We start from the raw sequence: 27,456 nt of genomic DNA, 5'->3' as shown, positions 1-27,456 counted from the left end.
AGGAAGCCCAGACAAGCTTCTGGCTAAGCAGTCAACAAGTCCACATAGTCCCTTTGGTGTTTGAATGCCTGTGGAAAGAGTAGTTGGCAGTAGAAGTCATTTTCTGAATTTTGTTGCTGACTGTGACAAAAAAAAAAAAAAAAGTCAGCTTTCTTGACCTGCAGTGATGCCAAGGCTGTGTGCAAGCTGGAGAATGCAGCCAGTGGTCTTTCCCTGGTGCCTTGGGTCTTTGGAAAGAGATTTTATTGGTATTAAAGTAGACCTTAGCCTTCCATGGGATCTGGTTGAATTCAGAGGTCTGCAGCTGAGATCTGAGGGCTGCCTTCTGGTCAGGCTCACTTCACCATCAATTTTTATATGGCTTTGCATGGGGCAATAGTAGAGATTTTGATGTTCTGTGTTCTCACACATCACTCCATGCTTTGGTATGCTGCCTGTGGATACAGTTGGAATGCTTACCTACCTACCTTTTTTCCCTTGATATTGCTAGAAGCCATTCTCAAGTACATTTTGCCAGACAAAATAAAATGAAACCTGTGAATCCCAAACCCCAAGATTTACTGTAGGCTCCAGTGGCAGAAATTAAGTAGATTGCAAACTCCCAGGAAGTTGTTTGAATGCTCTGTGAGGAATACAACCTGAGAAAGGGGTATTCTTGCTTCTTTAGAGAGAACAAGAGATCAGCTGAGACCATTTTCTCTAGCCTTATGTAGAAATGTAAAAATAATTAATGGGAAATTTATTTTTAACTTTTTTAAGTTATTTTTTTAATTTTTAGTTTACTTTTTTAGTTATTTTTTATTTTTTTAGTTAACAAGTTGAGGAGTAGCAATAGAAGTTATTAGAGCTGTGATTAACTGTGTTTGATCTTGTGGCTGAATCAAAAATGTGGATTGGTTTGACATGAAACATGGAAAGTTTCTTTTAACTTTTGAAAAGTTAAGATTTTGGCTAATCCTAAACCCAAGTATTTTGGATTGTCTAAAGTCCTTTAGGTTAAAGAGTAATTGAAAACAGTTTTCTAGTTTCAGGAGAACAAGAATCTTTGTGGCTATTCACTGGATTCAAATTTATTTCACTCGTCTTGAATCCACATTTTGCTGAATATAACATGGGAGAGGGAAAAGGAGCTGCAGTCCCCCCAGAGTCTGTCCTGTATCATGAGAATGGAATCACAACTGTTTAACTCCCTTTTTCAAAGCATGCTGCACACATCTCTGCAATAGTCCTCCAGACCAGAAAACTATCAAGAATTGATAACAGACAGACAAAACTAAAAGTCTGTCACAGTGAGAAACAGTTGGTTTTGTTTTTTTTTCTCCAAGGAGCAGTGTGCATGTAGCAGGCAAGTGAAAATTATTCCCTAATGAAAAAGCAGCAAAATTGCTGAAGAGCACAGCTAAACAAAGGTCAAACTGCAGTCTGAATGGAGACTGCTAAACCTATTTGCAATACCTACAGAATGCAGCATGAAATGTAGGTAGCTAGCCCAAGGAATATTATCAAGCATAGATAATACATGTGTGTGTAGGTAATACATGTGTGTGTAGGTAATACATGCGATCATACTTTTTGAAAGCTTGTCATCAGAACAGATTGCAAAGCATGGAATGCACACAGGAGTTGAAAAAGATGGAGCTGCAGAACATAATACCAAGGTCACCACAGAAACAGACCATTTTTTTTTCAAGAGCACAAGAAGTGTGTCAAGGAATAGTGGATTAAGGAAGTTGTGTGAGATACTGATACAGGTCCTGACATTCCAACAGTGTGTATGATCCATGCTGCATCCCCTTTTACCTGAGATATGAAGGAAAAGATGAACATGTTTAAAGGTTGACAATTCAATGTAGTTATCAACAAAGTTATTAGTATATGGTTCTGGTGTACAGAAATAAATGCTATTTTGAACTGTTGTCTGTATACAAAAGGTCTAGATGAGGCCACCTTGACAATGTGGTTACATGGGGAAGGTACAGAGATGAGGAGGCTTCCAAAAGAGGAAATTGTGTCTAGACTTCAAAATGCCAGTTCTCAGTTTTGTTTTAGGTGGTGATATCCTGTCTGGTATCTTTGAGGAGAAATAATTGAGAGCAAACAGTCAGTGACATGTAAAGAGGTGCTATGTATCATTTCAGAGTAAAAGTTCCTAAACTTTTATATTGAAAGCTGTTACCAACTCTCAAAATTTGTCACACTAGAAAGGCAGCATGTGTTTTATTGTCTGATAGAATATCAGTTTAATACCACTGGCCAGCAGTGATGTAATTCTTGTGAAGGCTATTTGCAAGGTGTTGACTAACTTGCATGCTGTAGTGAGTGTGCCTTCTTCATAAATTTTTTTGTTAAAGGTTAAATATTTTGGTTTCTTTCATGCTTTAGCTGTCTTGGGGGTTGGAATGCATATGCTGATTCTCAGACTGGTGTTTTTATAACTACATGTAAGTAAAATATAGAACATTGGACCCACAGAGTAAAGTTCACTGTTTCTGATAGTTCAAATTAAGTTTCCCCACTTTTGTGTATTTTCCATGTGTACTGTATTTCTGATGTTGAGAGGGGGATCTCAAACTCAGTACTTCCCTAAATGAAGAGGAAAACAATTATTTTTGTTGTTTGTGGTAAATCTACAGAGCAGTATTAATGGTCTATAAAATGTCTTCAGATAATTGACTCAATAGAAACTTTTGAAAAATTATTTAAACTTGAAAGAAATGTTCCATGGGAAGAGAGGACAAGATGGAGTTAAAATCATCAGGAGGGTGAGTTGGTGTGTAGGTGAAGATCCTTTTGGAATATATTCATGGGAAATAAGAAGGCAGAGGAGTGTGTATTTAGGTGCTAAGGGGAACAAACCATTAAGTGGAACCAAAAATCTTCAGTACAGTTAATTCTTTCACTCAGATGACAGTGGCAGTCCACGCATTGATGCAAATACTGGAAAATTCACCTGAGGTGCCAATAATTGCTTTTAGTATTCCTCAAATTCAAATATGCTGGAGTGTTTTCCCAGGCAGAAATGACAGTGTAATACTTAAAACTTGAAATGGAACCTTACTGCCATTACGATAATTATATTTGTACCATATAAAAGTTGTGCTTGAAAACAGGATTTGATGCCATTGTGTAATGTGTTCCTTTACAGAGAATAACATAAATGAACAAAAGTTAAAAAAAAGTCGCACATGGTTGGATTTCTTTTTTTTTTTTTTTTTTCCCCTCTGGACTACTAATGATGTAGAATATTTTGATGCAGAGAATTCTGATCCTTTCATAGTCTTAAAAGAGGAAGGCAATGAAGTTACTCTGAAAACTTATACAGTCCTGGTAAAACTTGGCTATTTCTTCTATTCTGTTAAATATTTATATTTTCACCTCAATCCTTTTATGGATGGACAGGCATTAGGTTTTTGGGTTTTTTTAATTATTTGACTGTGTAAACTTATTTGCAGGGATTTTAGGGATATCCTAAGCTTTTAATAGTGTTTTCATCCATACTGTGACAGTTCTTACAAGAAAGCTGGCATTGTTTCTCTCTCTGTGCTTTTCTATTTCTCAGAAAAGATGAAGTGCTGTATTTTTTTTTTTTCTGTTCATATTTCTGGTTTCTCAGTGGAAAACAAAAGCCAGTCTCTTTTTCCCCACATTTGTGTGTGCCCACAAGCAGACACGCGTGCACACTCTTCGCATGCACGCAAGCACACACAAGGAATTCTTGCTTGTGCACAGCCAAAAGAGGCTGGACGTGGCTGTCTTCAGCTCAGTGGAAATTGGCACCATCCCATCTCCAGTAAACAACAGCCTGACGTCAGCTCACGCAGCGGTGATAGCAGCAGAACTTGAGAGATTTTTCAACTGGCCGAGCTGTTGAAAGGCTATCGCTGGGTTTGATAATCTCTGGCTGCACTTGAGAGGATTTGGTGCAAAGGTGGGGGGAGGAATGGCTGGTTAATGACAGAAATAATAGAGCAATTCTTGATAACTTCATACAGGGTGGAGAAGTGATTTTTAAGTCTTACACCAAAGGGTATTTTGATTTCCAGCTCATCAGCTGCAGTTGTTCTCTCCAGGTTCTGAAGTCCTGGCTGCTCTGCAGAATTCACGTTCGTGCCCTGTTGGAAGTTGGAGAGCAATTAAAGTGCTGTAGAACAGTCAATCAAGCAGATGATGAAATTTGACTTTTCTAATGTGTTGAATTAAGCACTTTCATTATGATTTCAATTCTTGATGTTTGCTTTATTCAGTTGTAGATGTAGTTCAAAGAACCTGAGCCTGGCAATGCTAAGATTTTTGCTGGTTTCTGTATATTCCATTTCTGTTAGTAGGACCTAAGTCATTGAGGCCCCACATTGTGGCCACAACACCCAGAAAAGATTTATTGAAAGATACTTGGTTAGTCATCATTATCAAATTAAGCTAGAATAAAGGGACCATTTTGTGGTACTGGTTTCAGATAAGGCCTTCAGAAAAGTAGCTGTTTTCCTGAAATGCTGCAAACTCCTTGACTGCAAAGTTAGTGAAGACTCTTGCATTTCTGAAACAGAGCCACTATAACTTAAATTTAATTACAGCTGGTTCTCCTCATAACCCCACAGTTGAAAGAGACTTTTCTATTGTTCACTACTACTGCTGAAAACACATTTCCATTATGAACTTAGAGTCCTCCTATGCCAAAATCAACAGTTAAAAATGAATGGTTTGCTCTGGTAACAGGAAAAACAAACATGAAAATCATTGTGTTGTGTGACAGAAAATCGGAATGTTGAAGTAAAAGAAGTTGATAAACCTACCAGAATAACTATCTGATGGGCTGTTCTTGAATCAGAGACACTTCCAAGCAAGTATTTCAAGGACATAAATAATAGCGCATCAACTTCTGCTTTGTTTCTTGTATGGCTGCAAAGATAGCAAAAAGTTCATGTTCCATTTAGGTCCTGTCACCAGGGATTTAAGAGTTTTGTGAAACCCTGGAAAGGAATGTGAATATCTGCCAATATTAACATTTTCTAATGTACACATTTTTACATCTGCTTTTAGGGTACATTCAGACTAGGTTAATCATAAAATCTGTCTTAGCAGGGAGGGACAAGAATGCAAGAGGAAAAGAAAAATTGGACTCTTTCTAGGACTGTGTCTGTCCTGTTAGTAGTTTTTGAGCCTTTTCACCAAATCTGATGGGGAGGCACAAGTCTCCAAAGTTCACAGCTTCTGTGAAAGTGGGCAAGAAGGTGAGGACCTGTCTGAGCCTCTACTTCTTGGTAAATTCAGTCATCAAAAGCAGGTACAGGATAGATCTGTATATCTCATAATGATACAACTGGGATTATTGATTTTGCAGAGGGGAAGGAAAGGGTGAGCAACAGGTCTTTAAAAACCGGGGAAGTCCTGGGTTTCTGTGAGTCTGACTGTCCTTGGAGACTCGTGTGGCTGTTTGACATCCTGCTCCCCAGAGGGGCTGAGATGTGGCAGGGCCTGACTGCACTTGATTTATGAGAAAAGCCCAGGATAATTCTAGAAGAGACCAAAAGCCAAGCTGTCAGAAAGCTTGTGCTTGAGAGCTTGCAGTAGCAGAATAGTTGACAGCTCAGGTAAGGAATTTGTTCAAGAGAAGTTGGCTGGAGCAAAGCTCTCAGACTTCCTACACTTTAGGGCCCACATGCAGCTCCAGTGTTGCAGCTTAGGCCCTATGCAAACATGAACTTGCCAGCATGTAGGAGAAGGGCAGACCTCTTCAGCTGTCCTTCCTAGGCAGATGTCACATAGGCTGGGCAGCATGACCTTTATACAAACTTCAGAACAGGTTGACTTAGATCTGTTTATGACCTCTTTCCTGCTCTGTGTCTGGTGGTAGGCTCTGAGACAATGCCATCCCTGCAGCCAGCCTCCTTTTCTGGGCTTGTGCCTACAGAGGGGAAAACTGGGACTTGTAGACCTGTGAAATTTTTACAGTGGCTGCTGAGCAGAGGTCTCATCCTAGGTCACTTCTGTACTGAGTAGTAGTCACAACCTGAGCAGAACTTCCCCTTCCAAAAACTAAACCAGGGACCAGGGGCTCACAGGGGTAGTTAATCTTTTGGCTACAGCCTCCCTGAAGACGATGCTAGGCCTTAACTGGGAGGAGATGTGCAGTAGGAAAAGTCCTTTATGTTGTTGTTGTTTTTTCTCTTTACCTTCATTTACTTTCATCTTGTTTAACCAGCCTGCTACTGCTCTAAATAGGGAGATGAGGTGGTGGGAAAGGTCTTTACACTTCTCTCTGCCTCCAAGTGGGTAACATTTGCATTTTCTGCTGGTGGTAAGAGTTAGCCAGAACTGCTCACACTAGCCTTGACCTAACCCAGAAGCTGGAGACATGTTGTAGCATGTTTCCTCTTGCTGGAAACCTGTAGAATGGCCTTTGGGATACTCAGCCCTGCTTGTCTCTGTGTACAACACTGTCTACTAGATGGCTGTTGAAGTTACGGTTCACTCTGTATCAAAAGAAGATACATTTGGCTTTAGAGTGGCTAGGTATCCAATAATACAGATTTTTAATCTGTTGAAAAAGATCTTGAATTTGTTTTTGGTTTTATGGAAAAAGCCATAAAAAGTCTCCCAAATAGACTGGTTTGCTATCAAGGTGTAATTTTGGAACAGCTTTGTCATGCAACTTGAAAGGAATTGTCCTTCCCTAAAGATTCAGAAACATCTTGTGGTCAGGCCCTTCAAAGTAACGTTGCAAGGCTTCTAAAGAAATGATGCTGAGGGCATCCTTTTGCACTTAAATGATTTTGGATCCTTGCAGGTAGATATTTTCAAGATTTTTGTGTAATATAAAGGGCTAAAAAACCAAAAGAAAAATACTAAAGCTGAAGTTATGATTTAGTGGTTTTTCAGTACTTGGAAATCTTGTATGCTCCTGGCCTTGCCCCTTCTGTGCTCCTGGAATCTTACAACTTTTCTGAGTAGTAAGGAATCATCATAAGGATGGATTCTCCCCATGTTTGATCACAATGTGAGGTGCAATGCACAAATAGCTCTGGGCAAGACTGAGGGATGGAGAATTCTTACCAGCCTCTGCCACTGGAGCCTTGCAAGAGCTGCTCCCAAGACCTGTTCTGCTACACCACACACATCAGTGAGTTTAATGAGGCAGAGGGCAGCCTCCAGTAGATTTTGGGGATTTGTTTTTTCCTTGTTTAAGACACTTTACAAAGTGAAGGAACAAAATAACTTTGCAACTTGCATTGACTTTATCTAAACTCAAAAAAAACTCAAGAACATTTTCCAGGTATAGTTTCCTATAGGACCTTGGCCAGGTCCTCTCATTTTACTGGTATAAAATGTGGGTGTCCAGCTGAAGAGACCAGCAAGAGCAAAAAGGAGGGAGGCACAGTGATCCTGTTCCATAGCTTATAGATAGCCACCATAGCTTGCTCCATCCTTTTTTAATTCTCTTTAATTATTTCTCCCTAGTGGGCAGGGAATCCTGTGGAGCATGTGATGCCTTCACACCCTCCCTTGCTCATGTCTCATTGAGCAGGAGACCCATCCCACCCAGAGGGATCCCAAAGTTCCCCACAGACATTTCATTGGACTGGAAAGGTTCTTTTTGTTTGGTCATTTTAAGGGTGGTGTCAAGCACAGGAAATTTACTGATTTCTTCTTGTTGGCAATGCCATGAAAAGCCCATCATGGAGGGATAAATAAAGAAAACCAGAGCAGAGGGTGGGATAGACTGGATAAGCAGGAGAAATTGGACTTTTGTGGATCCACACTGAGCAAAACAGGGATTTGTGTGCTATTTGGATGGTTGAGTAAAATGCACAGCTCTGTTCAGCTCCGTGGTACTGCTGTTCCCTGTTGAGGCCCCCCAAGCTTTACCTGTACAAATTCCTTGTGGACTTTTTTCACCTAAAATAAAATAGTATGATTTGGGGGGGAAAAAAAATCCCAACCAAAAAAAACCCCCAAAAATCACCCAAAAAACCACCCCCACAAAAAAAAAAAAAAGTTTTTGCAACTGAAATGTTTGTTTCTGCCACTAAAAACTCAGTTTTCTCATTACTACAATAATGTGTTGATTTGAAATGGCTGAGTGGCTTTAATTATAATACTGATTTTATTTTCTTTTTTGGTAGCAGTAATAGTCAAGCAATGGCATGCCGACAAAGACAGCTTTGAATGAGCAGCAATCCTGAGAGGTGCCGTCCTGCTCCCTCCCCCCAGCCCCATCTCCCAACTCCTGACAAAGAAAACAAGTCGCTGCCTCTTCAAGACTTTTCTTGTCCTTTCTGTTCGTGACAGGCGTAAGTGTTAGTAACATCTGCTGGCCCGAGCTCGCTTCCTCCTGCTGTGCCGGGCTCTGGCAGGGCCGTGCAGAGGAGCCAGGACCCTGTGCCAAGCACGGAGCGTGGCTTTGCCGAGCCAGGACTGAATTCAGCGGAGCTGTGCCTGCAATAGCCGGGCACGGGCTCCGTGCGCCTGGCAGGGTCTGCTCAGCTCCTCCTGCCTTCTCAGGCCCCAGCTCTCACAAGTGGAAGGCTTTGTTGGCTTTTCCTCCTTGTGGATAATGAATGTTATTTTAAGCAAAATAGCCAAGGGGGATAAACAGATCAACATGTGAATCTAAAAACATTTTCTATGAGCTTTGACTTAGAAAGTTACTATAAATTAGATGTTACAGAGAACGCTTTTCTTTCACAATTTATTCTTTAACTTGTTTCTCCCTTTCAAGAATGTTTTGCGGTTCACTAGGCGGTGGGGTTTTTAGTGGGTTTTTTCCCTTTACTCTGTCAGATTTCCTTGATGGTGGCAGTATTTTCCAGAGAAGCCTGAGGTGAAAGTATATATGTATATAATTTTACAGGGACGTAGAATCTGTAAAACAGATGCAGACCCTGCTTTATTTTCTAATTGTTTGCTTCAGAGTTGGCAAGCTTTCCCTTTGGATAAAGTGGACAAAATGTATTTTGGTTTTGCTTTTTTTAAAGACATAGGGTTTCTCTTCCTAAGACTGGTTGGTTGAATACTTTTCATTTTTTTTCATCGAATGAAAAAAAAAATTTAAGGAATATGTGGAGATTTGGTCTATTTCATGTCACATGTGAGGTCAATGGGAAAAACTATGTGCATCTAAGAGTAAAAATGATCTCAGACTTGTCAGCTCCTAACAAGTAGTGATGTTGCTGCTTGCTCTTAGGTTGGCAGTAATGTGATGCTGTGCTTCAGGTCTGTTTTTTGGGGGATGGACGGGGAGCTCCTGAGGCAATTTTATGTGTCATTTACTGATGTGAGAATTTTTAAAGACTCTTGTAATGATTTATCTGGAGATTTTATTCTAACAACATCAAAAGGAAGCCTGAAGTTACGCTATCCTATACTTCACTCTGATCAGCCTTATAGAATTATCCAGTTGTTTCTTCCTTCTGAGTACACAATGAGTGTGTGTGGCAATGATCCTGGAGCCCGCAGGCAGCTGCAACAGAAAAGGACTTCCGTGGTTTGCTTTTGCTTTCTCTTCCTGTCCCCTCCACTTTCATATATGTTTTTGAGAAGGCTGAGTTTCCAGTGGACTACCTAGTACAAGACCAGGGGAAAGCGAAACTGTATTTTGGGGCTTGTTTTGTTAGTTCTTTTGGTTTTCATATAATATTCTATCAAAGGCACTGTTCTTTAATATTAAAAGCAAACCAGTGGATGGATAAATTAAAGATGTCAGTCAACAAAAATTAAAATCTGAACTTTATCTGTAGGAAATACTAATGAGAGAGAAGTTGAGTATGTTTCCTCCTCAGCCCTGCTCCCTGCAAAATGCATCATCACTCTGGCATCATTTAGAAGTAAGTTTGTAGTACTTCTAAGTAGCTGAAAGTGAAAAGATTAGAAATCAGGTTGATGATACAATTTCTTTTCAAATGCTTTCTCTATATGTTTAATACTGTGTCCCTGAGGAAGTCCCATTATTAAAGCTGCGTGACTCTGAAGTCACCTTGACTCTGCGGGGGCGATATTTGAGAGTTCTGGGGATTTTCCTCATCTGACTCTTTGAGTTCCCTTTTGTTGCAAGGATTACAAAGGTTTTTTGTGAAACATGTCCCTCTCAGAGTTTGTATCATCTCCAGTCAAGTCAAATTGACAGGGGTGGCAGGAGTTACCCTGTGTACACTAGGTATATAAACCAAATCATGTTATTAACTGAGACTAAGGGTTACCGTAAACTTTCCCAGAGGATTTTGGAGCTTGTTCACAAATAAATGCTGAAGAGGAGTTTTGGTGCTTTCCAGGCACCTTTCCCCATATGTGTCATTAATTACACAAACAAAAATAACTCAGGAGTGCATACTTCTAATTTACTTAATGACAGAGACCCTAACACACTTTGCACTATGGATACTTGTACAGGGGAGCTGTTCCTCTCTCCTCTGCCACAGCCTGGTGTGGAGTGGGACATGGCAGCTATATGGCAGCATGGCAGCACACAAGACACTGGGATGAGAAGTGGGAGAATTTCACCGTGTCCTGTGGAAACAGTGAAGAACCTAACCCAAAACAGAAGCTGGTAAAGGGTTTAACATGAGGGTTTAACAGTTGTCTGGCTGGGACGTTTCATTTCTCTGCAGAGTGCAGACTGTTGGTTGTTGGCCAGTTTTTTCTCTCCTGAGTTACAAAAACTTTCTCGTTCTTTGGTTCAACTTTCCTTACTCCAGATTTGGTTATAGGACAGATAATGAGCCAAGGCATGGGATGTGCAGGGTGAGGTAAAGGGTGCTTTGCGTTATCCTCTCCTCTATGGATAATGTGGTGTCAGCTTTGAAAGCGGAGCTGTGTGTGTTGCATAGGTGCGTCGCATGTCTCCTTGAGGATCTGCTCAGAGCCGTGAGGCTGAGAGATACCGTGCTGCAGATCTGCACAGCAGCTTCCCTGGGGGTAGGCAGTCCGTGAGAGAGCAGAGCAGGGCTGCTACATCACTACCAGTTCTAGTATCTGCAGCACTTGGATCTTTCCCCAGGGGCCTCTCCTTTGCGTATTAACCCAACCTGACCCTGCTTGCCTTGCAGGAACTGCCTAGATCACAGCTAAAGGGGGTATGGCTGTAGGCATGGAAATGTAAGGTCTGACACTGATGGTATCAATGAGCAGGAAGCCTTCTACTGCTCTATGTGTTCTTAATGAATGCTGAAGACAAATATTAATGCATTTCTTCTTTTCATCTGTTACGAGTGCAGCATGTTTAATAGTTTTTTTGAAAACGGTGTGATGAAAAAGAAAGGCCAAAACCCCCTGACTAAACCATTAACAAAGTGTTCTTCTTAATCTGTGTGGACATAAATATGGGCAGAATACCCTTACAGGTTTCTGACTGGGTCATTCAGCCTTGAATTGAAGTGACCTCATTCTGGGAGGGTCCAAGGAGTTCAAGCCTTGAAGTTTTTTCTTGCTGTGGTTGCTGATGATTTTTATACTGTTAGCAAGACTTCTGGTGGATGATATACCAAAAAGATTGCAGTGGCAAAAATTACTGACGAATTCGTCGAAGGAAAGCTGTGTGTGTGGAGGTGCCAAGGAGAAGAGGATGTCTCTGGATTTTTGTTACTTCAGCTTAAGCTTTGGTGTGCAGTTTGTCTGGTCCTTTGAGCTGCCACTCTCTGACAATGAATTCACATTTCAGCTTTTTTTCAGTTGATTTGATTTGGCCTAACAGGTCAAATTTTTTCCTTACTTATGATCAGAGGAGGGCTGATGTTGGGATAAAACTCCAGGTATAAAGTGACTCTGTGCTTAGGTATATATCAGTACAGAAATATTTTTAGTGACATGTTCTCCTTCTAGAGACACATGCTCTTCTCAAAGCTTTGGGTTTGGTTGGTTATATATGCCAAAACCACTTTCTCTTACGTTTTCCCCTTTCTGTTTCAGAAACTGGTCAAAGATCTGTTTAATTTCAGGTTTTCTTTTTAATAAATTTTTAATGGACAGATTTCAGCAGTGATTTGAAATGAGCCTGACATAGAAGTTAGGCATGAATGTCACAAAATCCAGTATCTGTGCATGATTTCAAATCTAAACCAAGAAAAACTGAGATTTGCTTTCAGATTTGAAGACAACTCAAACTGCAAAGGAAGGCAAAAAGAAAGTCTGATACTTCTAAGGCTGCTGAAGGTTGTGCAGTTTTTGAAGCCACCAGCTACTAAAACATGCTAATTACTCCATGGAGATGATAATGTTTTTTGGGATGCCAGCTGAACAGTTGGCATGAAACCTGGGCCCTGGAAAGTCAGCTGCTACTGGCTGTAATGGAGTCAGTGTCACCTGCTGACCCTTTTAAAAAGAGTTTTGGCATGGTGTGTAAAGAGGGTAGAAGATGTTTTCCTTCCCATAACAGAAGATATGGGTGTGTGACTATAGGAGTTGCCACTGCCCAGAGGCAGAGACTTGGGGTAATTAAGCAGGAGCACAGACACCTAAAGTGGGAGAGAATTTCCAATAACTAGACATACAAAATTAAACCAAACTGGTGATTCTAGTTTCAGGTAGTCACTGTACTGGTTTTGCATGGCAGAGACAGTGTACACAGGGAGTGTTAGGTTATAGTGCCCACAGTAGCTTTCCAAATACCACTCAGACAGCCACAACTGATTGATTTTTTTGCCTCTAATTTTTACTTCTTTTGATCAGTGGGGAAAAATAGATTCCTCTAAGCCAAGGGGACCATACCCCACCATCTTGCAGTTGTAAACAGAGCTTGGTTCTCTCCAGACTTCATTGTGAGTTGTTGTAGAATGTGTGACTCATAGCCTAATTAAACAGTCTCAAAAAGAGTACAATCTCAGCATTAGTTGTGTTTTTACTAAGCATATCCAAGTATTTTCTGTCTCTTGGAGAGTCAGATATGTGGTTTTAAATCATCTGCCTGCCTGATATTAGATTGCCAAACCATCAGTGATATCTGTCATGAGTGTGCAGGACTGGGTTGTCTTGTGAGCATGCTGGATGGCTGGTTTGGAAGGGGGAATTTCTATCAAAAAGTACCAGCACTTACATGTTAATTAGGCCTTCACTTCTTAGATGCGCATATCTGTGCAAGTGTATGAGAAAAAACAGCTAAAGAAATCTTACCAATCTCTGTGTGGGTATAATGGAGAAAGGAAGCTTTTTTAATTATTGTTTTATTTTTTTAATTTATTTTGCTTAGTAGAATAATGTAAGGAGGTTCAGCCCTGTGTTTTTAGTGAATAACTACTTGGTAGTGAAATGAAGCAGTCAAAAACATCCAGTTTTTGGGGATACTGTGCATGTGAAATAGAACATTTTTGCATACTGAGTAGGATGCTCCAAGGCATGCGTAGTCTTTGAGGCTTTTTTTGTTTCTTTTACATATGGGCCTTGGTGAAAAGTCACACCTGCTATAGGTAAAATTTCCATTTGTGATCCTCTTGCTTCTAACCTTGTTGAGCTCTTAAATCTGCTAACTTGTCCCTTTGAGTCTGTGTGTGTGGTGCAGAGCTGTTTATGCATCTCATACTTCTGTTTGCTCACCAAAAGCCATCTGATGCCCACAGAGGTACCTTTCCAGGTTGAGGTGCTCTTAAATAAAAGACCTAAATAAAAGACCTGATTTTGATTGTTTGGTACCTAATGTTTTATGACCATAAACTGTTGTGAGAATAGCGATAACTTCCGAGACTTTCATTCCTTTGAATTAGCCTGGTTTTGGATATGTTTGCTTTAATTCTTGTCCATGTTATAGGAACATCTATCTCATATCTCCTGCTCCAAATTTGTCATTATTAGGCTGTGCTAATACCTTTTTTTGGCTTCTGAAGCTGCCTTGTCTTGTTTTTGGGTTTACTGGTTTCTTCACAGGGAAAAACTTTTTTGGTTAGTACTTAGCCTACTTAATAGCATAGGTGCTTTGCAGAATAATTTTTTATAAATCCCTCCCAAAACAGGTGTCTTCCAGTGGACTGGAATACAGGTGAGGAGCGGAGAGCAGGGGGTTTGCAGGATGGGAAGGCAAATCAGGAGACCTGAGTTGAGTGCCCAGCCTCTAAATGTTCCCTTTGCTCTCTTTCATTTGCTATTCCTTTTGCTGTTTAATTCCTGAGGATTGTATTTCCTTTTCCTATCCCTCTGACATATCTGTTTAGCTTGTAAGATGCTTGGCACAGGGCTGTGTGTCCAGACATGGATGTGTGTGCAGAGCTGGACCCCCAAGAATCTCTGAGTTCACGAGGAGGACAGCAGTGACAGCGTTGCCATTCTGAAGCTGCAGTGGTTATATTCCCATCCTGGGAGCTCCTGTACTTGAAGCTGCTTGTCTCTAGGTAACTCCTCGGTGTAGGAACAAGAAAGTCACACCCCTCTGCAAGTTGCTGCAGCACGTCCTAGGAGCGTTCTGCCACATCCAGCCCTCTCCTTGCCCGGGTTCCCTGGTCCCTCCAGCCCGTTACACACACACCGTCTGAGGAGCAGTAGTGCTGCTCACCTGAGAGCCCCAAACTCTGTGAACCAGATCCACTGAGGTGATTCCTCTGTCTCTCCTTCTCTGGTGAGGTTTAGGGGATTTGCTGGCCTGTCTGCAGGTGTTAAAGGCTTTGCTACTTCACCTCTGTCTCAGCACATTTTCCCCTGAAAGTGGTGTAGCGCTGCTGCTGCCTCTGGCTCGGGCAGATGTTGTCTGAGTGCTGCTGTGAAATCTCCTGACCTCTGCCATCTCTGGGCTAACTACCTCTGTTATAGCTGTCTGCTGTAGCTGCCTTACAGCTCCAGGATGCTTTTCTTCTTCCCTTCCTCCTGCATCCTTCTCACCTTTATTGGGTAACTAGACGTGGGTGTTCTCTGGAATGGGTGCTTTCCTCCCGTTCCCTCGCTATCAAGCGCTCATCACATGATAGCAGACCTCACCCAGGGCCAGGCGGCTGCCGATCACAGCGTGTCGTCAGCTGGCACGGCTCCCGATTCTCCGGAGCTGGCAACTGTCCTCTTTTCTTTGAGCTCCGATAACGGGAGCAGATTAGCGGTGGGAGCTGCCGGAGCACTGCTATATGGGGCTTTACTCCTGTATACCTCCGGTTTTCCACAAATCTTGCCAAGTGAGTTTCCTGATTGTGGGCTGTGTCATTCGCTATGCTCCCCTTCCCTGCCCCCACCCATTTCCTGACATCACTTTAGATCCGGCTGTAGCACTGGTCCAGTTCTGCTGGAGCACTCCACCCTGGACTTCCGAATGCAGTAAATCTTTCTGGTGGGGAGAGTCATACGGTGTGTGGAGCATGAAAAGCTACAAAGCTTTGTCAGGCTTAGGAAAGAAATCCTCAAAAAATGAGGGAGAGTATTGAACTTAATTTTTTTTCCCCCTTCTCTCCCCCCCATACTGTGTTGCCTTCATTTGGTGAGTCTGCTCTACCCTAAATAGCAATAAATAAACAAACAAAAACTTTAAATTTGTCTCTACTGCAGTCTCCTGCAGCAGTTTTGATATGATCTGGCATAAAGGAATAAATAAAATACATTCTCATTGCTTTCGGTGGTCTATTTGGGGTGCCTTTCTAGACTATCAGCGTCATCATCTTTCAGAACACCATGGGTACTGTCTGGTTTACCAGTACTTACACTGTCTGGCCTCAGAGGCTGGAGTTGGTCATTCTGGGGCTAAAACTGTCCAAAGCAAAGGTCTGCAGTGCTGTGATTATGAATAATCTCTTGGCAATCTTGCTGCCATATACTCTACTAAAAAAAGCTTTTTATTCATAAGGAACATGTTAGAGCCCCCACTGGAATTATGACTAGATATTTTTCTGCTGGAGGTCCCTAGGATCCAGGATTTCCTCACCTTCCTGGCATTTGGGCTTGTCCCATTTGCTACTGATTCAAACCTCAAACAGCAAACACAGACTAGGTTTTGTAGTTTTTTGTCTTTTATGTCAGCTCTGGGAGTAAAAGGACATGTCACATTTTGAGCATTGCTTTTCCCAAAGTAATAAAGTCAAAAGTCTTTCTAACTGCATAAACTGGGGAGGGATCAGATATACTTGAGTCAGGCATGCTCCTCTTCTAAAGAAAATTAATTTCTTTAAACAGTGGACAATTGATGGAATTTATAGCCCAGTATATTTTGCTGCAGGATTAATAAGAGGTGTCCTGTAGGACAGCTGCAATTTGCTCCCCTAAAACACTGCCTGGGATCAAAGTTCTTTTCTGCCATATTGCCCATGAGCTATATATGGTGACCAGAACTTGGGTGTGAAATGTCTTCAGGTCTTTTTTTCCAGGTCAGTTGTCTGAGGCAAATTCAGCCCCCGCTTCTGCCAATCTCTGCCTCCTCGCCTTTACCCACAGTTGAATTTTTGCTCACTTTGTATCAGTCTAAAGATATTTGCCATCATAGTGTAGTGTCAAAGCCCTGGAGAGAAACAATGTCTAGTGGAAAAGAAGTCTTGTGTGGATTGAAATAGCTTGATGAATATTGTAGAAGGAGTGATGCTTGCTGGTGAAAGTTTTCAGGGGGATATGCCTGTTTCCTGCAGGAGACATCACAGTTCTGCTGGATGTTCTACCATCATGAGCAGGCAAATGCTCCTTTTCACTTTTATCTTGCTGAGGCTTTTGCACCTTTTTTTTTTTTTTAAAAAAAAATAAATCAGCTGCAGCCATCTCCCTTACACTGGGATAAATAGCAGCATGGCACTTGATCTGAATTATTTTTATTGTGTCCTGTGGCAGAGCACAGTGGTCCAGTCATGAGCAGAGCATATTTGTATGATATCCCTAACAACTTTGTCTTCCACACTTTATTGTGACTCTCGGGTTACTCCTGGAGAAATTCCAGGGACTGGATGTTGTGGGGTGCAATGTCACAAACACTCTAGGACCAGTTTGTCTCCACAGGGGTCAATTCCTGTGTGTTCTCCCCAGAAGTGGCATGCTGTGGGGATTTTTCTGCTGCGGGAACTGATTACACTTGCAAATGATACTGACGTGGGAGGAGCTCTGAGTTTTCTTGAGAATAGGGTTAGGATCTAAAATCTTGACCAAGCTGAGAAATCACTTGGAAAAAATGAGAGATTATTCAGAAAACGACAATTAACGTAGGTAACGTAGGTAGGAATAATGGGCTGCCCAGCCCCAGAATGGGAGATGGCTGGCTGAGCAGCAGCTCTGCAGAGGGGAGATGGAGTTGATGGTGGATTCCAGGCTGACTGTGAGTCACCAGCCTCGTACAGTTGTGAAAAAGGCAAGCTGAGGTTTATAACCAAAAGGGTACAGTGATCCTTCCACTCAGCTCAGCTTGGTGAGGTCTCAGCTGGAGCCTTGAACCAGTTTTATGCTCACAGCCTTTAAAAACAGCAAAACAACTCAAAAGTGGGTCAAAAAAAAAAAGATAGAGGGAGAAAAATAGCATGTAGAATGAATGGATGATTTAGCAGACATGACCTATACAGAGAAAGTGTAGGTACTGGGGTTGCTCAGTCCATGGAAGAAATAAGTGAGGGGATGGATGAACATGTTAGCACCTGTAAAATGTGGGAAGGAATAAGCTGTTTAGCATATATTTCAGGAAAAGGACTGTGTACTTGAGTCTTGTGGGAGCTTTGTGCAGAGCAGTCCCGGTGACAGGCTGTCACCAGAAATCTACAGGAGCCTCTTTTTAGCAAATGTATTTATCTGGAACTGTCTGTGGCAATGGCCCTTCTTCTCTCCTGCATTGTGATGGCCAAGCCTGAGAAACACATGGTGGGAAGGGAGCCTGTGCTTCCCATTGCAGGAGAGCTGGCTCTGGCCCAGTGAGGAGAGGAGAGCAGCTGCAGAGCTGACCTGCACCTCCGATCGATGCTGGAATGGCAAAGCTCACCCTGGGCTCTTGTGCTGAGGAGGCAACGCGCTCGTATCCGGGTGCGGCCCCACAAATGCTTGGTCAGAGGTGTGCTCTGACATCAGGCAATGAGAATTTTTGGCTGCTGGTGTAGGGAAGTTGAACATATGCATTTGGCTTACATGGAAAGGCCGGTCATTTTCCTCTCTAAGGCTGGAGGTGACCAGGGTGAAAGCAGGAATGCGGCTTTAGACTCACTGTGGGACTTGGTGGTCCTGCAGGAACACCAGGTATCAGCTCTCAGGAGATGACAGATCCATCCTGACAGATGTCCCTTTAGCACCAGCAGCCAAAACATCATGGTTGTGTCATTCTGAGGGGTTTGTTCCCATCTTTTAGGGAGATTTTTGTCTTGGGGGTGGGCTTGCTCTCTTCCATCACGTAGCAGCTACCGCAGCAAAGCAATATTAGGAAGTAAGATTTTAGCTGTCTTCCACGTGATTAGTACTGCTTGAGGGAGGGGGAAGGGCCTCACACTCCCTATTAATCATTTCTTCTTCCCTCCTCCCATCTGCTCAGTGATTCTCTTGCTCTTGCATACACCACTAATATTTGATCACTTTTATTTCTCTCTGATTCTCTGACTCCCTCCCTCTCCTTGTTGGTGCTTTCTTGAATCACTGCCCTCCTTGCTCCCACATTCTTGCAGAGATGCTACTCAATGACCTAATTTTCCTCTCTAGCTTCCTTAAAAAGAAAAGAAAAAAGGCAAAAAAAAGAAAGGAAAAAAAAAGAAAAAATACTCTGAAGTTCCTCATTCCCTTCTCCATAGACATTATGCCTTTTCCCAGTGGTCAGCACCTTCAGCCAGGGTTGTAGAGCATGTGTGGGCAGTGCCTGCTTCCCTCCTCCTCCTCCTCCTCCTCCTCCTCCTCCTCCTCCTCCTCCTCCTCCTCCTCCTCCTCCTCTTTGTGCCCTCCCCAGAGGGTGCAAGCCTGACTCCTCCTCCGGCTCCTTCTCTTCCAGCTGCTTTCACTAGCCTCCTAGCTCTTCTTGGCACTGAGGAGCCTGGACATCTGTAGAAGCAGCTGGAAGCAAGATGGAGAGCCAATATCCTGCAGCTCATCAGATCTCTACAAACCTCAGCTCAGGAACAAACTGCTTAATTTGCTGGGTTTTTGTACTCTTTTTAGTTCGCAGCGCACACTGCTCGTTCCTCACCATCCCAGCAAAGCTCCAGCTTTATTGATACATGGCATGGCATGGCTATAGCCTGCTGTTGTAGAAATCTTGTTGCCAATCTGTAAATCAGAAGAAAGAAGGCAAAGTTAAGCTTTGTTTCCACCTGGATCTTCAGCACTGCCTGCCATTAGCATCATACGGTTCCACGGACAGTATTTAATCCTGTGTTAGTAAAATTTGACCTCTGTCAAACAAGCGGCAGCACCACAAATTTGTATTCCTGAGAACACAGCAAAAGTGGTTTTTGCTGGTTCTCTGTCACTTCCCCACCTGATTTACATCAAAACCTTCTTGCAAAGAGGACTGGTGATATTCTGAAAGGCGACAGTCATCCTTCCCTGTGAACACTGGAAAGCAGCGTTAAACTGAGCTCCGCAGGGCTGAAGGAGCAAAAGAGGTGCAGGATCCCTGCTGCTGTTCCTGTGGAAGTGGGAGAAGCTGGCGGGGGCTGGGAGCTGCAGCATTTTGCAGCAGGGCGTTCGGGGATGGGCCCCCGAAGGGAAGCTTGTGAGCCGCGTTGCCGTGAAAAGCCTCGCAGCATGTTACATGATGCAAGCTCCTTGGCAAGTGCTGTAATTGTGTCACTGAAATGGCTGAGCCACAATGCTCAGGGAAAAGGTTTTTCCTGGTGAGCCTGTGAGCGCACTTCACTCTTCCCTGGTGCACGAGAGCAGTCTGGGAAGGCCGGGGATACCACAAAGTGCTGAGAGAGCTGATGTTTGGGGAAGGGTTCTTGTGCTCTCTTTCGGGATTTGAAATTTGCCAATTTGTGGCTAAGAGCACGTAACAAGAGATATAACTAGACAGATGCTTTAAAAATATTTTTCAAAGGACTTGGAAATGAGTGTGACGATTAGGGACACCATTTTCATAAAGCTTTCAGCCCAGCATCCTGTTTTACTCTCACGACAAACTGCAGTAATGCACAAAAGCAGCTATTGGAGTTTTTAATATCTTGCTCCCTCAGCACTAGCGGTAGCTGTTTGCTTTCAAATGCCATTATTTGCACCCAGAGCTGTTGGAGCAGAGAGGTACAAAGTAATGGGAATTGCTTTAGAAATCAGTTTTTAGGCCTGATTTGGGGTGAGTCTTCCAACCACCAGCTCTGACTGGGCTGGGCAGTGCTTTGTAGCATGGGTGCCCATAGGTATGTGTGGGTACACAGAGCCTACGTGTGGTGTTGTCAGGTGTTTAAGTCCAGTGTAAAGAAAATACTACTTGCAAGTAGCCCTAATATGTCCTATTTTATTTTTTTTTTTTTCTTCTTCCCCTGTCTCTAAACCTTTGCTGTGAAACAGAGCTCTCATATTTTCCATTCCTAATTCAAGAGCTGGAGGGATTGCTAAAGCCAGGTATCAAGTTACAGGAGAAAGAGTGAAGACATTTGGTTGCAGCTTCATTGGCTCGCACAGTGCATACACCCAAGTGAACATTTTCATCAGCCCCCATGTCTCTGTTAAAACTCTAAGGAAAGTCATCTTTTCTCTAGGTCTGTCCTTGGGAAGGACACTGCAAAGAAAGTTCCCATCAATAGAGGTGTTTGAAGGCTGGGAACAGGAGGAAGGAAAGCCCCTGTAACGATCAAAAAGCATCTCATCCGTAGTACAGGAAATATTGTTCCTACTCATCTGAGCTACCAAAATAAGGCAAACCAACAAGTTTCAACAATAGCAATGTTCAGATTAAATCCTTTGAATGGGAAAAGTGTGTAGCTTAAAATGTGACTCAGCCAGGAATTGTTACTATTTCTGGTACTGTTTTAGTTTTTAAACCTAGTCTGCTTCAGATATTTGGCATGTCCTTGGTTGTGATAGGAGGCTGATTAGAGGTGGTGACTAAATATCCTTTATGGGCTGACTAATTCAAATTCGGATCTTTTTTGCTGAAATTGAGATTTTATGCTGTCCAAGTTAGACATGAACTTGAGTGAAGATTGCAGTGTGTAAGACAAAGCCAAACCCCTGTATTCTTTTTTTTTTTTTTTTTTAACCTTCTCCTTATCACCTTCTATCTAGCATTTCTTTTCTTGTTGGGGTTTTCAAGACCATGTTGGTTTTTTTTCTCAGACAGAACCTCTTCTGTGTTAGGATGCTTTCTTCAAACCTTCAGCTGCTTCTGTTTGAGTCTGAGTGGTGGTATGTGTTTGGCTGTTTCCTCAGTAGTTTATCCCACCAGAAGAGCCTTCTCACATCCTCTTTTCCTTTCCTATGTATTCTCTTGGTCTTTCCCCTGTGTGCTGCTTTTCCTTTTGCTGTTCTCCATGTGTTAGTCCTTTTTGTTGCTCATTTGCACTTGTCTGGCTTGGAATGATCTGCAGCCAGCTCTTCTGTTTCCCCACCATGCCTTTCCTTTGGTGATGGGAAATGTTATATTTCCCCCTTCCCTCCTCCCTCTGCCCCCTTCCTCTCCTGCTTCCTTTTCTTGTACAGCTCAGTGGAAAAGCACTTAATAAAAAGGACTTTGGGTAAAAGAGGAGCAGAACAAACTCGTTATTTCCCTGTGTGTGTGTTTTCTACTTTCTGCCTGTTCCTGCAAGCAGACACTCAGCTTCCGAAGCTGCATATTCTTGGGAATCAGTAGAGAGATTAATTTGGGATAGGGTAGTAGTGGACTGACATTTGATTTCCTTATTTAAGTGTGACTGTTGTCCATATGCTGGAGACCACACGTGACTTAAAACTCCTGCTCTCTGTGCTTCCTCAGTTTTTCTGCCCAACCTTTAGTTCACATTTTGTTCCTTGCAGTGAAAAGAAGTAGAAATTGTCTTCCTTCCCACTGAAAGTTTAGGTTAAAATTAAAACATGTATGGAACTGCAGAAGCTCCGGGACTCGTCTCCTATAACCCCAAAGGTTATATGCCTCTGGGGGCAGCTTTGGGGGCTTTTCAGAGAGCTGGAAAGGGGAATTTCAGTGTTGTACACAAGGATTTTGCTTCCTTATGCCCATGTGGCATTTGAGAAGGTGTCCCTAAACTGTAGTATTTGTCAGTGTGTGTTTGCTATACTGAGATACTCCATGAACCCTAAATGGTGAAGCATGCTGAGATCAGAGGGAAACCATAAATTAATCTGTATATTTTCAGCTTTTCTGTCTTTATTTTTCCCAGTTTGGTGGACAGTGATTTGTTGTGTGTGCTGCTTGTGTGCTGTGTAGCATGAGCAAAGAGAGTCCATGCAATATAAAAGACACAAATTGAATTAAAACCATCAAGTTCTTCCCAGAACTTGCCACTTTTCCAGGCTGGTTTTTCCCTGTGTGGGCTGTGTGTTGTTTGCATGCTTCCATTACTGCTCAACAAAACACACAGCACTTCTGGATAACAGACAGAACAAAATTTAGGTTTACCTAAACTTTATTGTTACCCATATGCCCAAACCTAGGGATAAAAAAAGACTTGTCCCTTCTCATGGTGTGACTCTTGGGGATGATTCTGTGCAGGGCCAGGAGCTGGACTTGACAATCCTTGTGGGTCCCTTCCAGCTCAACAGATTCTGTGATTGTGTCCGTCATCTCCACGGACCTTCAGTGCAAGCAGTAGGAGTTTGAAGAAGTTGGGTGAAAACCTGAAGGGAGTCCAAGGTCTCCTTATGTTTGTGTAATTCCTGGTGCTCGCTTCAGCAGTGTGATGTAACACTGAGCAGAGTCACTGTGCTAATGTACCTTTGGACCTGGGCAAGAGGAGGAAAAGCTGTGAGACAGCCTCTTGTCAGGAGCTTCTCCCTGCAGTCTTTCCAGATTCCTGAAAGAGGGGTCACATCCTACCAAGCTGAGTGATGATGTGCTGCCTGTGCTCTGCAGGTCTGCAGACTGGATAGGTTCTTTGAGCCTTTGCCTATGGAAGAGGAAGGACACACTGTGTAAGGTACTTTATGCAGATGCCTTCAATAGATGAGGAAAAAGAAAGCCCAAGTTATCTGCCTCTTCTTCCATCATGCCCTTAGAAATGCCTCCCATGCATGCCAGCCCTTTCCTGGGAAGCACAAACCCCTTCCCTTTGAGGGGCTGTGGATTGGAGGCTTGCTCTGGGACACAGTTCAAAGAGCCAAATCACCTTTGAGAACAAAGCAATCATATTTGGATCACACCTTCTTGCCCTGTTTTGTACCCTGGTGCTCTGGGAAGGGTATTACTGGACAGCTCTAACAGATGAAGCTCAGATGAGCAAAACCAGATGTCAAACATATTTTCTACCTATCCAAGCTATCCCTTACTGGATTAGTGGCATCAGGAGAAATTTGAACCTTCTGCAACTGGAAATGTAGCCCCAAACTTTGAATTGCTTGTTCAGCTGCCGTGTCAGATGGGTAGTGTGGGATAGAAGCACATATCATGTCAGTGTGGGAGGCCCCCATAGCAAGGTGGACAGGATGCTTAGGGTGGGACAGCTTGGAAAGGCTCCCCAGAGCTCAATCCACATGTGCTGTTAGTCACTGCCTGTCCTTGACTCAGGCATGAGTTTCAGGCTGGGTGCTGTAGCTCACAGTCTGACCCCAGATGTGTGTTAATTATTTATTTTTCTCCACGTGCTGGCAGATGGTTGGAAGAAGAGTCTGCCAAGCATAGTGCATGCTTGAGGGCAGTGATTTTGAGACACGTTGTTGAGATTATCTGATGTTTCACATTTTCTGTAATTTAGTTTGTGTGTGTGTGAAGAGAGTATTTAAAACTTGCAGACAATAGTTTGCTGGGTTGCAGGGAATGAAACCCCTAATGAATAGTCCATTGTTTACATCCATTTGAGGCTGTTTCTTTGCTGAATTAGTGCCATGAAACATAGCTGCAACTCTGTTGTTTTTAACTCCCCTCTTCTTACCCATCCCCCTTCCTATTCCTTATGGTTGCTAAATCCTGCTGCTATCTTTTCTACACAAGTTTCCAGGCTTCCTTCGTGCCTCTTGATTTTCTTCTGCAGAAACCTCTTGTCCTAACTGGGTCATCTTTTGCTTCTAGTGTGGTAAATTTTCCCATCCTTGGCCTCTTGGACTCACACTTCAGTCCTTATTATTTTTATCCAGATGAATGCAGGGGAAAAAAAAAAAAAAAAGCAGCCAAATTGTTTTCTGCCATAATCAGGTCTAGATCCCTCTCTTGCCATTGCCTTTCCCTCCCCACCTCCTTGCTTTGGAGCTTTTTCTGTGCCAGTTTGCAGCTGTGTGTGTGTGTGTGTGTGTATATATATATATATATATATATGTATATATATATATATATATAAAAATAACTGTTTTATCTCATATTTGCCTGCAAGCCCCCTGCCTAATTTCTAGCTCTTATTTTCCTCTCCATTCAGGAGGCTTCCCCCTTTGCTCTGTCTGTAATGCTCCATGCTCTGATATCTGTGCCTTCTTCTGGTGACCCCTACAAATTGAGGTAGCTCCCTTTCCCCCACCTTCAAACAGATAAGTGGCCAGTTGGCAAAGTTGTATGCTTTTTTTTTTCTTGTACTCTGGTTTGTTGATGGCCCCTTTTTTTTGTGTTGCTAATTGATGCTGTGTAGCTGTTTACCTGCATGACTTGCTGGAGTGATTGCTCAGACTGATGCATACCACACTCTGGAACTGTTTCTTTTCTCTCCAACCCTGATTTATAGATAACTGGAAAAAGCAATTCTTGGCTGCCCTGTTTTGAAAACTGTTACACCACAGAAAAACTCATTACATGAACACAGCACCTGATATAAAGAAGCTCTATTTGGTTTTCTGGTTTCCCCCATGAAAAAAAAAGCTTCCCTTTATTATTGAAACAATAATTCCTCTCAAATTGTATTTAAGGGATGTAGGCACCAAGGCTTACCTGCTCTTCTAGGAGTTCCTGGAAATTGGAACTGTGGAGTTTTTCATAATCAATAGAGGGAATGGGGTATTTTGGAGAGGTTTTTTTGTTTTCTGGATAGGCAATGTGCACATGTCACATAATACAAACCCACCACAGCTCAATCGGGTTTGTATACACAAGACAAAATGCTAGCACAGGTAGCTGTGGAGAATTCCCTATGGATGAAGGGGTTGTGGGAGAGTTGGAAAGCCCCAAAGATTTCAGGAAAGTAGGTGCAGACCTACTGAGAGTCTCCTTTAATTAAAGGAGTGCTGTGCATTGTGCAAATCAAGTGCATTTGATTCCCTTTTCTTCACAACCTCGGTGGGATGCCCTCTGGACTGCAACTTCAGGGCAATGCTGTAAATTTTGAAATACTGTTTGTTTGTGTAGGACAGTGCTGGTGTCTTTTTGGGTCAGCATAGCTACTCTAAAATATGGCAAAATCATCAAGTGACAAGCAGACCAATGATGCTTCAGCCCAATGCCAAAGAAAATCCTGCAAGAGGGAAAATTAGCTGTGAAAATTTACCCTGTTGCTACGGAGCTCATTTGGTTGCATATATCGTGTCAGAGTTGAATGGTTGAAGAAATACTTCACTTGGTAAATGAACATTTGTGCCAGTTACAGGACAGCTTATTCATGCATAAAACTTGAGACACCTGGTAGTGGTGCTGCACAGGTTGTTTTTGAATGAATGTGCTTGTTGGAAGGCAGGGGAGGCGTGGAATGTCTTTGTGTCTTTAAAGTATTTCTCCTTTTGATGCCATATACTATTAAGGAAACCAGATTTGGAGAACATGTTAACTCTGTAAGCAGGAAAAATTTCCGCTTCCTACGTGGGGATGCTTTCTCCTTCTTAATTCCACTACAGATTGATGTTAAGATCCTGAGGCTGGGGCACTGCTTTTGTTTTGGCCTCTTACTTCCCTCTAAAAACACGGAGCTAAGACGTAGAATATGATCAATTCCTGACTTTCTTACAACAATTTTCTCCTCTTCCCACCTCCACCACTAGACATCACACATTCCTCCCAAACCAAACCCCTGTAGCCCAGAAATAGGTCACACCCCACCACCTGGACAGCAGTCATGGCTTGCGTCATCACTTGGCGTGACGTTGGTGAGCGCTCGGCGAGCAGGACCGGCTTCTTCAGGGAGCAGGATGTGAGAACGCCCCTCATGATTCCTCCAGATGGGCCTTGGGAGCTGATGGGGGAGAGGACGCTGTTTACACAGGGGAAAAAATAAAGAGGAGAGGTATAAGCTAACATGATCAGCACACAGATTTTCTGCTGGTTGGTTTGGATGATTTATAATGGTATACAGAGCTTTGTCACCTTTATGCTGACTTGTTCCACTGCTGCCCAGAGGTCAACCCATTGGCCTGTAAAAAATGAATTGTCGATCTCTGTGGCTTTTCCTGGTGGCCACAATCCTGAGGCTGTTGTCAGTCCTGCTGTTGAGCTGAGGGCTGGAGGGGTCTGCCCAGGATAATCTTAGCAATGGTGATTTCATTTTGGACATCCCTTTAAAGTGACCCTATGCAGGGCATATCTAAATCTCCTTTTTAGTTTGTGGGTAGAGGAGCAGCAATGTCTGCAGTTGGACTAGTATCCTTTGCTCAAAAATGTGATTTCTTGTTGCAGTGGTTACTTTAGGAAGCTCACAGAAAAGGAGCATGCTTCCATTTTTTCTTCAGATTCTTTCAGTTGCTGCAAAAGGTTAGCTGCACAGTGGATGGGCACAATGGAATTAGCAGCAGAGACAGAGGTATCTACAAGCATGCGATCATTTTCATAGGACGTGCGCATTGTGCTTCTTCCTGAGAAATGCTGAGAACAAATTGTCATAGAAATGCAAAATACAGTCAGTCTGTTTTGGGCTGAGGCAAGAAATGAGGGCCCTATAGCCTGGAGAGATGTGTATGAATCTGCGTGGGGAAAATGCTCCTTAATTAGATGGATTGACAGATCCTGATTCTCCTGCTCCTTCCGCAGTTTTCTGTGTTCAGTCTAGGAAACGCCTCCCAAACTCACCCACCACTGCCTTTACGGAAGGCCTGGCACACTCACCTAGAGTCCTCCATGCTGTATGGCTGGGTGTCACTGAGACCTGCATCATGACCTGTTTGGCTGGATGGACAACTTCAGCCTGGGAGGGGAGCCCAGCACATCCCCTGCCCTCTGCACTCCGTGTTCTGTAATGCTCCTTCCCGGCAGCTGGCTGGGCTCTGGCGTGGAGAGGACGGCGGCTGTCCCGGCAGGGCCTGTGCCAGGGTCTGCGTCCCCTCCTCTCGCGCTGGGGAGCTTGCCGTGCTGCTGTGCTGAGCACTGCTGCTCTGAAAGTTGCTTAATAGACATGCTAGACTCTATCTTGACAATACACCCTTTTCTTGAGAGAAATGAGAAGTTTCAATTTCAGTCACTAGCCTGTTTTTCATTGACCTGTTTTAGTCAGCAAGTCGTGGCTTTACTGTGCCACTCTCTCAAACTGCCACTCATGAGCCTAACGAGACTCTGGAGCAAAACTCCTGTCCTCTGCAGAAAATGCAGAGAGAAGAGACAGTTTTACCCCAAACATTAGAGGAGACTCGGTTAAATTG

The 27,456-nt window shown here is 43.0% G+C and overlaps 1 protein-coding gene and 1 long non-coding RNA gene across 5 annotated transcripts in view; one reads left to right on the top strand and one right to left on the bottom strand.

Moving 5' to 3' along the window:
- SERTAD2 (SERTA domain containing 2) overlaps positions 1–27,456 on the top strand; it is a 75,524-nt gene that overhangs the window by 14,721 nt on the left and 33,347 nt on the right. The window lies entirely within an intron of this gene.
- On the bottom strand, positions 22,371–26,078 carry LOC147655132 (uncharacterized). The gene is made up of 2 exons (XR_015283834.1): positions 25,931–26,078; positions 22,371–22,868 (listed from the first exon to the last, which is right to left on the bottom strand). It is a non-coding gene; the product is annotated as an uncharacterized LOC147655132 (long non-coding RNA).

Source organism: Cyanistes caeruleus, chromosome 2 (genome assembly GCF_971803275.1).
Source record: "Cyanistes caeruleus chromosome 2, bCyaCae1.hap1.1, whole genome shotgun sequence".
In the NCBI taxonomy this organism is placed as follows: Eukaryota; Metazoa; Chordata; class Aves; order Passeriformes; family Paridae; genus Cyanistes; species Cyanistes caeruleus.
This window is presented reverse-complemented; position numbering and strand designations above follow the sequence as displayed.